The 9,502-nt window shown below is 38.1% G+C and overlaps 1 long non-coding RNA gene across 1 annotated transcript in view; it reads left to right on the top strand.

The window, feature by feature from the left end:
* The first annotated feature begins 3,871 nt into the window (after window positions 1-3,871).
* Window positions 3,872-9,502, top strand: part of LOC107313620 — a 118,652-nt gene continuing 113,021 nt past the window's right edge. The window contains exon 1 of the long non-coding RNA XR_001555093.2: window positions 3,872-4,035. This is a non-coding gene — a long non-coding RNA (uncharacterized LOC107313620). The remainder of the gene's footprint in view (window positions 4,036-9,502) is intronic.

Genomic DNA, 9,502 nt, shown 5'->3' with positions numbered 1-9,502 from the left:
GTGACCCATTTTCCATGAATTTCCATAAGATTTTTTGATCCATATGGGGACTTCTGAAATTCCCAGTTCTGATCAGATAATTAATATCTAGTATATTACTTTTCCAGGTTATCAGAAAGTGCTTTGCCTCTGTAAAAAACATATAATTCACCAGATTTTTAAATAAACCTTTCAATTATTTTTATCAGATTTATTATTATTAATTTTTTTTAACTGACGAAACTGGAGATATTTACCCCAAACCAGTTTTACAGCCATATCATCATCCAACAGATATTTCAGTTTTTGGTTTTTTTTTAATTGGATATTTTATCTTGATCTCCAGTCCAATTTCCTTATCAGCCCTACTAATCTTGGAAAGCAAACAAATGTGTGAAAACTACAAGCATAAAATTGGGATCTGTCTGAATATTAATGTCTCGTCTAATAGTGATAATGCATCATGAAGTATTGTAGTAATAAGAAATATATAATAGGTCTGAAGCTCAGAGCAGAGATATTTCACATGCAGTGAATCTCATATGAGAAAGATAACCATTTCACTTCAATAATTTTTGCTGCATTTGAAATGAATAGCTACTTACTTAGGAAAAGGAGTAATATATTATTTATTCTCTACCTTGATGCTATTGCCTGATCACTGAAAGCCTCCAAGCAAATAAGCAGGGGTAACTGGAACAGTGGAGTGGGCATGGGCTAAGAGCATTGTTTTCATTATAAATTTAGGTGGTAAGATAACACCTTCCCAGTGAGAAAAGCTACTGGGGAACCTTGGCCTTTATTAATGGGCCTCATGAGTCAGTCTGCAGCAGTGATGTATCATGCTCATTTATGGAAATGATGTACTGTGAAAATGCATTATTTTAAAGAGCAAGAAAGTGGATTGAAACAAGTATACACCATAAGGAAACTCAAATCAGTCACGATGTATGCTGATTTTTGGGTGGTCCCCATTTGCACGGATGTTTAAGCAAGCACTCTAAATGGAAATGCATTTGACTTTTTTTTTTTTTTTTTTTTTTTTTTTGTGACTAGCTGTAATCAAACAGCATTAGAATTCAGCTGATCTCATAGAAGATGATTAAACAAATTTCTTCTTCATTCCCAGCTTTTTCTAATGGGAAAATGGAGAGAGAAAACATGTTGATGAAAATGATCCCAGATGGAAAACCACGCCTTAAAAGAAGCTTAGAGAGGAATGCCATTTTTTTCCCACTACACTCCATCTCCTCTCCTAATGAAAGAATCCAATCATTGAGTTATGTTAATAACTTGAGGAGCCAGAATCTACCTATGACTGTCAGGCATGCTTACAGAATAAATATTCAGTGAAAAGCACTGGAGTTTAGTCCTACTACACTGACAGTGTGGTAGGTCCTAGATGAGAGGAAAATAGGCACTGGTTTTATGCTTTTCATAGAGTAGGCATAACTTACACTTATCTATTAATTGGTAGTGAAGCTACTTACTCTTTCGGTCTATAACATTTAGAGCACTGTGTAATTTTCATCAGCCACAAAACTTCTTATTACATGGGGTGAGTAACTTCTATAAGGAATCTAGTATCATCTATAAAATACCAACTGAACTTTGTGGTTCATTTGGAGTTTCTAAAGGTTAAATCCCTAGTCTGGGGCTACAGCAGAGTATGGTTTCTTGAGCAGTACTTACTGAGATATGTTTTTCTGGGCATTAATTTACTTCTGTGTTTGCTGCTGTTAATACCAGTGGGATCCTAGTGAGTTGAATGTAATCCTTGTTATTCTGGGAAGCATGACAGAAGAAGGCTTTGCAGGGCTTTTCTAAAGACCTTTGACATGCAACAAGACTCTTCTAGTGCTGTGTCTGTGGAGTCCCTGCAGCTGGCAGAAACTGGCTCTCTGCTCCATTGCCACCAGGCTGCATGATAGCTGAGAATAGTCACAGTCTTGAAATGTCACAGAGCAAAATGAAGTCTTTGACATAGGAGGAACTGATACAGTAGTTGGAAAGCTTGGGACCAAGACCTTTTTACAAGTTGGATGATAGCTGCCGTTTGTATATTTTTTTGCACATCAGCAGTGGCCATTGGAGTAAGGCTGGGGGAGGGGATTGGGACGTAGTTGCCTGCAGCACCTGGCAGCTGGGCCTTGCTAGGTGGTGCTGATGGTCCCTGATGAAACACCTGGAGTGTGAAGCTGGGCATAGTCCATAGAGGTGATAAATTAATGGTGATATAAGCTCATACAGGATTTGGACCTGAGGCTGGTGAGAGTCTTTCTAATAGGGGTTTTGCAGTGGGGGGGCTCAACAGGGATAGGAGCAGTCCCCTCAAGTCTAGCAGATTAAGGTGGATTTTGGGCTACTTTCAGGATATGCTCCTCCCTGGGAGGTAACTTTTTCAGTCTGAGTGCTGTGGGCTCCCTTTGTTGCACTGTAGTTGAGGTGAGTGTGGCTGTTATTTGTGGTTTGCTCAGGGTTTCCTACTCTGGGTTGTATGGAAGGGCAATTGAGAAGATCTGTGGTCTCTGGGAAGGAGGTGTGGTGGGGATGGTAAAAGAGCAAGGAGCTTGCCCCTAGCCTTGTGGGGTCATGAGACCTGGGCTCCCTGCATTGCAGAGGTACTTTGGTGGCCTTATCCTGGATGGGACAATGAGAGGGTGATGCCCAGATTGCAGCGTGAAGGGCCTCACCTGTGTTTACTATGTGCCTGCTAGAAATGTCTGAAATACAGACTTCACAGATGGCTGGGAGACTTCTGTGGTGACCAGAGCACTCAGTCCAAGAACTTTCAAAGAAGGAGGAGGGTTTTGAGATCCACCCTGAGGCAAACTTATTTCTGCATACCTCTGGTATGTGACTCAGTAGATCAGAAGCCCAGGGGGTGACTCTGCTGCAGAGACAGGTTCATTGTTTGTGACAGGGACAAAAGAGATTTGAGAGGACAGATCTTTGTTTATCAATAGCCAGAAAAAAGATGCTTCTCAGAGCAGGTGCCCTAGGTGCTGAAATGTTTTTGTCAGGTCTGAAATGGAAGCTGAAAGGAAGGAGTAGCCAGTGACTCATGAAAAACAAGCTCTTGCTTTTGTGCATTCTGGACTATCCCATTTCTGAGGGAGATCATACCCTCCTAGGTGGCAAGTCACTGTCTATCATCTTCCTGTTGGTGTTTTGCTGAGCTTACTACTAACTGCTCCTGTGCCAAAACATTTTGAATTATCTTGAGGAACTGAGTGAGAGCTAGTGGTTCCTGCTAGAGTATCAGATACTGCTTGTACCTACCTGGATGATGTGATGGGATAAACTTCAATAAGATTTTAAATGCTACAACCTGCATACTACCACATTATCAGTGATGGTAATTTCATCAAATGCTGTTGATCAGTTGCCATCTTTAGTTACTGAATTTCTAGATGAGTCTATTGGAGCTGTTCTGGTTTGTAACAATTTTCTCATGTTATTTTTTAATATTTTTGTCATGCATTTTTTAATATTTTTGTCATGCATGTGTTATTTGGAATAGCATTTCGTTCTCTTGTTGCTGTTCTTCAAAGATAAAGGAGTATCTTATGGTAAATTATGAAATGTTTGTTATTCACCTCAGCTCCCAGAACAGCTCCAGAAATGTCATTCTTTTCTCTTAGGATGGATATGCTGCAACAGTAACTGTCTGTATTTATATAGTGCTTTTCATACTAGAAATGTCTGGCCAGCATTCACTAATTTTGTGTATTCGCTATAGCCATAGAAGTTATGCTACAACATTCTTGTCAAATGTCCTGCTAAAGTCAGTTCAGTGTTACACAATCACAAGAGTCAGATCCAATTACAGTTTTTGAGATCCTGCTATGAAAATGTGTTCAGCTGCCCTGTGAAGCAAGTACTGAGTTTATCTACTTTTCTCTTACAGTTGAAGTAATGGAGTTGCTGCATATCTGAAAACATATCAGTTATCAGAACAGTGTCTGTAGCAGAATTGGGACCAGAGTTCTTGATCTTTACTCTTCAGACTGTTGCTCATATGCTCAACTGCTTTGTATGCTATACTTTGTTTGGGTAAGTCATTTAGCAGAATATGCATTTACTTAATCTGATCTATGCATTTTGTTTGTGTTCAGAGGGTAAGATTCTGGTGTCCTTCTGCTGATAGAATGACTGATGCTACACGGGTTTCAGCTTCATTAGGATAAGGAATGTAAGTGAAGGCAGAAAGTGGTCTTTTGTGATTGTGAACTTTTTAAATGCCCGGAAGATTAGAAGGAGTCCATCAGGAAATTACACGGTTGGAGAATTTCGTGAATTCTGTGTTAGACAGACAGTAGAAAACAATTCTGGTTTTGGAGCTATTCTGATCTAGAATGCAATTAAACACTGTTGGCTTTGTAATGATGAAAAGAGATATGGAAAACCTTGCACAGTGTGCAATATTGGTTTTGACTGGCATGTGTTTGTTTTGGGTAGGAAGGAACTGCTAAGGAGGGTTAACACAGAAGAAAATTAAGTGTATGTCTTATGTCTAGCCTTTGATCTGAGGCAGATAGTATTATTCATTCTTATCTATTCCCATATCTTTGTTATGAAACTGTTCTTTCCGAAGTTGTTTTTTTTTTTCCTAAAACAACTCGTTTTATACAGGAAATACCATTTAATATAGAAGATAAAATACAAACCCAACAACTTTTTTTGGTGTGTGTATATATATTTTTATGTTGATGACCTTAACTATGCAGTATATTGCAGCATGCAATATGGTTTTTTTAAAATGTTTAATATCCTTACTATTTGAAATCTCAGAGAAAAGGTGTGTAGATTTTCACCAGTGATTGCTGCAATTTGGATTTAATTTATTCTTTTTCTTCACTTGCCGTGGTTTTATGCTGAAAGTCTATTCAGTCTTACAGAAAATCATTTTGTTCCCAGATAGATTTTTGACCCTCTGAAAGTAGTACCATTACTACAGCACTATTAATTTCCTTCCCTTTTAAGGCTCACTGTACACACTGATATTAGAAGACTTGAGTTACTCTGGCAAATAAGCACAGAGCCTAGGGAATCTGCAAGAAAAATGCTGCTTTGTTTGGAGCCTTAATTTTGGTGGTATTGTTTAAGGCACTATGGAAGTTTTGAGTTCCCTTAATGAGAAAGGGCTAAGATCCTGATTATTCAAGGTAACTGTGAAGAATAAAATGCATGCACCGCATAAAATGTGACTTCTGAAACGTGTAATGAGTATCTACTGACTGTTTTCTGCCATTCTAACATTTTTTGTAAGGTTTAGAAATAAATGTTATTGGAAAAACTGTGCAACTTGGTACTGAAGGAGGTTTGTTGCTATAGCAGTTAAGGATTTTGGTTAGGAACATAGTAGAAATATGTTCTGCTGCTGACTATGTGGCACCTATTATTTAGGAAGGGGAAGATGCTGGACATTTAGGTTTTCCTTCTGGAATGCTTCCCTGAAGTCAAACCTTATGGTAAGAAAGGCATTGCATGGACTGTCAGGAGTAACATTACTTCTCTATGAAGGGTATCAGCCTGAGCAGTAGCAACCTGTCTTAGGAAGGCCATAAGTCTGCTGTGAAGCAATTTCACTGGTGCCATCTCACTCCATTGAAGGAACTGAAATAAGGACTCTTTGAAGAAGTGTTGAACTTGCAAAAAAGTTTCCCAGATTGTTAATGTTTGCCAACAAATCTGTCTTGTTTTTCTAATTTAGTAACAGCTGCTGTCTTCATTATCACTTCTCTTATTGCAGGCCTTTATCTGAGTGATACTGCATAACAATTTGCTCTACAGCTCTCAAGAATATCTGTGTAAAGCAGAGCTCTGGATGCTAGTGGTCCATGTCAAATTTAAAACAGAAATAGTACTTTAATTAAAGTAGACTTACAAGAATTGCGGTACATATTAAATATCTACTAAAGGCATATTTTCTGCTCAAGATAAACCACAGTTCTCTTGCCAGTTCTTGAAATATTCTGATAGAGGGTGCTGGTGCTTTATTTTAACATCTAAAAATGGGTCAGCTTCACTTGCCTTTGTTTTTAAATCTCACTGGATTTTTTGTTGATAATAAACCCTTAGGAAAAGGTTGAGATTTTGTCCTTGTTTTGTAATGAAGTGAGTTAGAATCAAATCCCACAACAACTTACTTTAAAAATAAAGTAAAAAAAGATGTTTGTTTGCTTTTTTTAGCAAGCAAAGTTACAGATCAGTGTTTCTGTTAGGAAATGAAATGGCAGTAAATGGCATGGTTTGTGAGTGGTTGCATCAGCAAATAATAATAATAATAATAATAAAAAAAAAGCAGGGGTAAACAGAACATGAAAATGTACTGGTCTTAATTCACTTGGCCTCTGGTTTGAATAGCCCTGTGGAAGTGCCTAGACTGATCTTTTATTTTATTTTATTTTTGGAGAAAGTTGGAAACTGCCTTCCCTGCTGGTTGCATTTTGACAACTTCTTTTCTGTTATGCTCTCCAGGCCGAATTTGTTTTGGGTGCAAGGTCATTTATGGTAACCATGCATGTGAGGGAACCACTAAGGTGACCAAATTCATTATGTTTTTTTGTATGCTTTTTCTTGGTGAGTTTAAACAAATGATGTAGCATGTAGTAGGGGATCGTGATTCTCATCCCAGTTCTTCCCTTCTGTCAGTTTCCCCCCACAATTTCCTAAGATAAAATAACTTTAGAGTTCCTATGTCTATTTACTGTAAGAGAGGTAAAAATTCTACGATAGACCTGTAGGTGACTACTGTGGCCATCAGCAAGACGAAAAGCTACGTAGTGATAAAGCTTTCTTGAGCTTGGATTATGTTTGTGGATTGAACTCCCACGGGAGCTGGGACCAATGCAAACCAAGGCACCTTCTGTTCTAGGTGAAAAGTGCATATATTTGACCTTGTCTTTCCTAACAAAATATATAGCAGTCTGTCTAATAAAACAAAACACTCCACTGCACATGATTTTGCCCCTGGGGAGGGGTGAGGACACCAGCACGTGACAGATGTTAGTCATATCACTTAATGCACTGCTGGAAAGCACTCAAGTATTGCAGTGATGAGTGTGAATATAAGAACCTGAATAGAAGAAGAATGAAATAGCAATTGACTGGTGTTTTCCATTCTGATTATCCTGGGGCCTAAAATATGGATTGCCCATGAAAGTACATTTCCTGAGAAGAAACACAAACCATCTCCGAATAAACTGATGAAAGCATTTTCTATTCTACTCTCAGGACTGAATATTTGCTTGTCACTGTCCCTGCCACAATGAGTTGCGGCATAGATGCACTCACTGGGAAGTGCAATTATGAGGGTAATGCATCTCCCATCAATTTGTATCAGCTTTCTGATATGCCCCACTAGAATACATGCAAAGCTAGTTTATTTTCACACCTGAATCCCTTGAGGCCATCACAGTCTGCATCTAGACCACAATGCAAATAGGGATATTAAGACTTAGGACTCTGAGTGCAATGGCTTCCGTTACACTGCAAGCCTCTCTGCTACTAGAGACAATTTTTCATTAGCTGCCAGTAGCACTGTCTTGTGTCTTTGTTCTAATAGATTAGTGAGGAAGAAAACAAACATACAAACAGTTATGTTGCCATGTGACATAAGCAATCATATATTTTGCTTCCTTTTGCCTCCTTAATCTTTAGCATTACTATGAAAGCTGAAGTTTCATCTTGGAGTTGGTGACAGGTGTATAATATATCTGTCTTGGTTGAAGCATCCATGTAAAAGTAAAATGTATGGCATCTTATTCAAAATGAAAACTTCAAACAATGTAGTTTCAGAGTGATTTGAAATGATTTGTTTGTTCCTTAATCAGTGGTTGTTTCCAATCCAGCTTAACAGGAATTTACAAAATGCTACAACATTTTGCACTGTGGGTCAGGTTTTTCTCCTCTGTAATCAGATAAACTGCTTCTACTATCTGTAATGTCAAAGATCTGGAATGGATACTTTGGCTTATCACTGGTGGTTAGGCAGTTCTGAAGGGAACTCAATTTCCTCTGCCAAATGAAGTGATAAAAAGCAATAATGGGCTTTGGATACAAAGACTAGTTCAGTGAAAATTCATAATTTGTATCAGTGGCTACAAATAGTCCTGAACTGAAAAATCTGAGTTCTGTGCCGGTTTTAATACTCTTTTGGAAGTGGTTTGGATGTAGATGCCGCCTCTAATTGTTTGGATTTTTGCATGCTACTATTATCACATTTCAGGCAGTCTTAGCTTCTACTCTTTCTGATCTCTTTAGTACAATAGTATGTCTGTATTTCCAGTAGATATTTTTTAAAAGAAAGAGATTATATTAGTCTCTGTCCTGCTCCCAATAAATATTTACTGTAAGCACATACCTCTTCTAGCTACTTATTATAGAAAGTTCAGCCTGGGCTGAAAAATATCCTGAAATAAGAAAAGTAAACTCTAGTTTCAGAAAAGCACAGTAAGCTAGAGAAATCATTGGCATAACCTTTACATAGAAAATCAGTAATTGTGTTCTTTCGTATGCCTTAATAGAACAGGGTACCTCAGGAAATCTACGATGCTCAGTATGTATCATTCAGATGCTCTCCCAAAAGCTAAGTAAATTGCTCAAGTAGGAATAATGTTTGGAGCAACAAAACTACAATTTTCCCTACCTCCCTCCTGCTCTCCCCTGCCTGTCCCTCTGCCAAAGAAAAAAACATGCCCCCTAAATTCAATCAAAGCCAACCCAAACAAAAATCTTAAATAAACTAAACAAAACAACAAAAGCTTTTGGCAGAAAAACTAACTGATTTGGAAAATGCAAATTTTGTTCATGAACTCAAAAGAATTCACATCTCTTTGGATTAATGGTGTTGCAAAAAACATCACTTCAACATTAGGATTATCGAGAGTATTCTGAGTCCTTTCATAAATTGCCAGGATCTGCTACCTAAGTTTTACTGTTCAGGTTACAGTGTGACTGTTGTTCCTTCAGTGTGATGGGGTCATGGGCTAACAAAGTCAGCAGAAACACTGTGAAACTTGGAAACTCTAAGAATTTCTTCCACATGGGTGCAGGCTTTCTAGCAAATGGTAGTGAAGCTCTTTGTATGCCAAAATCTCTTGCCAAAGCAAGAAGGAAAGATAGCTATTAGCTCCTATTTCTTGTGTAGGTTTTGGATACAGAAAGGATTGGATTAATATCTTGAAAAGATGTAGTAATATACAAAATAGATGAAAACAAAATCGTAACAAATTTTGTTCCATTATGGAAGTGGTTCCAGGCTGGGATTTGGCTCACTAGATTTGACGGAAGAAACGGACCTCCTATCTTGACCCTCCTTCTGTACCCAGGTGCAGACCAACAATCTGCAAAAGTAATACTGTAGAAATTTTTAGGGCAAATATTTGTATGTTTGTCTCATGAATTAAGAGATCAGAATTACATGACTTCACAGAAACATTGATTAAAAAAGTGGTCAAGCATTGGGATATGTTCAAAAATTGCAGTTGCTTCGCTGCAGTCCACTGTCATCTGTGGG

The sequence above is a fragment of the Coturnix japonica genome, chromosome 4 (genome assembly GCF_001577835.2).
Source record: "Coturnix japonica isolate 7356 chromosome 4, Coturnix japonica 2.1, whole genome shotgun sequence".
Classification (NCBI taxonomy): Eukaryota; Metazoa; Chordata; class Aves; order Galliformes; family Phasianidae; genus Coturnix; species Coturnix japonica.
The sequence above is the reverse complement of the archived record's forward strand: the minus strand, read 5'-3'. Positions and strand labels throughout refer to the sequence as shown.